The sequence below is a fragment of the Echinops telfairi genome, unplaced genomic scaffold (assembly GCF_000313985.2).
Source record: "Echinops telfairi isolate 266 unplaced genomic scaffold, ASM31398v2 ScPeMD7_2;HRSCAF=8, whole genome shotgun sequence".
NCBI lineage: Eukaryota > Metazoa > Chordata > Mammalia > Afrosoricida > Tenrecidae > Echinops > Echinops telfairi.
This window is the reverse complement of record NW_022103898.1, coordinates 483,523-485,229: the sequence shown is the minus strand read 5'-3', so window position 1 is coordinate 485,229 and position 1,707 is coordinate 483,523.

Sequence of the window (1,707 nt, the reverse complement as noted above, 5' to 3'; positions counted from 1 at the left end):
ATGAGGAGGGGAGTGAATCGGAGGTGGAGCATGGGGGAGCCAGGCGCTAGCCCCGCCCGCCCCCACCACCACAGTGGGCGCGATGCACCCCTGTCCACACACCTGAGCCTCCAAGCTCACCGGTACCCAAGTGAAGGCTTTTGGGCCTGGGCAGCACCCCAAGAGTCGGCATGCTGGCAGAAGAAGGGGACGCAGGTAAGCTGCAGGTCTGCAAGTGAGTCCCAAAGCAGGGCCAGCACCAGACTGGACAGGCTGACCACACCCACTGCCCTTGTTCCTAGTCTCCCTGTGAGAAGGAGCCCCGCTGAAGTCTCCTCTCTCTACATCCTTCTTGGTCTCCGGAAACCTGGGTATCAGACTGCAACCCGCCTCCCCCAGATGCCTCTGGGGACTTTGAGCTGGGGCCCCGCCGCTAGGGTAGGTGGTGGCAGCCAGGCTCCCTGGGGGCTCTGCTCTCTTCCGGCCTTGAAGACTCATTTTATTCCAGTGCCCAGGCCCCCTCTGCCCTGACCCTGTTGTCCCTGGGCCCCTAGACTCCAGGCCTAGGACTAGCTAGCGGGACAGGGATGGACCCCCACGGAATATTTGACCATCTGTCTAGCCTCCCTGCACCCTGCTGAGGCACCCCTCCCCAACACGCACACCTCATCAACTGCCTCCCTGGCCTAGCTGCAGATTACTTTTTCTGAGCCCCAGCCATTGCGGATCTATCTGGTAGCTGTTATATCACACCTCCCACCCCGCACCCCCAGTCCCTTTCTGAATGCCCTAATTTGGCCCTGAGCCACAATCCACCCCAGTGCAGGGTACCCCTAAATTCCTCGGGTCTTACATGGTTGCCAATGGTTTCTTTAAAAAGAACTCAGGCGAGGATTGTGTCACAGAGAGTTTAATACTGAGGAGGCCACCCAGCCGGGAGCCCCACCCACCCCCATCCCACCCCTGCACAGCATGTTTAAACAGAGCACAGGAAGCTGGCTGGAAGAAGTGTCCTTCCTGTTCCCAGTTGGACTGTGCCACCACCCCGATACCACACCAGTCCCTGCCCACAGCCCCTCTGGAGACTCTTCAGACCCTTCCCCCAGGAAGCCCTGGGACTACTATCCCTGCCCACGGTGGGAGCAATCAGTTTCTGTCCAGCCTGGGGTCCAGGAAAACCCTTGTGGAGAGGGTCTACCTCTTTGGGGGTCACCTTACCCTGGCCCAGTGAGTTAGGAAGGCACCCAGAAGGGTCCAGAAGGACTGGGTGGAGGGACAAAAGGGTCTGGGGGACAGACCACTAGGTGGACTTGGAGGTCGAGGTGGATGCCCTTGCCTTAGCCTGGACGTAGTGCCCCCCCCACCCCCATCTGTCCTGCCCCAGCACAACCCACAGTCCTTTTCGGACCCTGCAGAACCCCTGAGTAGGACCCATCAGACACTCCCCTCAACCCTCCTGCCATACAGAGCATTCTACACAGCTGAGGTGACCACACTGGAGGAGGGCAGCATTGCAGGGGACCCAGTTCTCTTCCTCAGCAGCTCCACCCCTGGGGTGGCTAAGGACTGCACCATCAGGGAGGCACCCCACCCCACCCACTGACCAGCTGGCTGCCGCCCCACCGCATCTGTGTGGGGGGGTAGGAGGGAGACAGCCTCACTGGACAGACAAGCTGTAACCCGCCCCCCCTGCCTCAAAATACTTTCATGAAATAGTTTTTAAAAAAA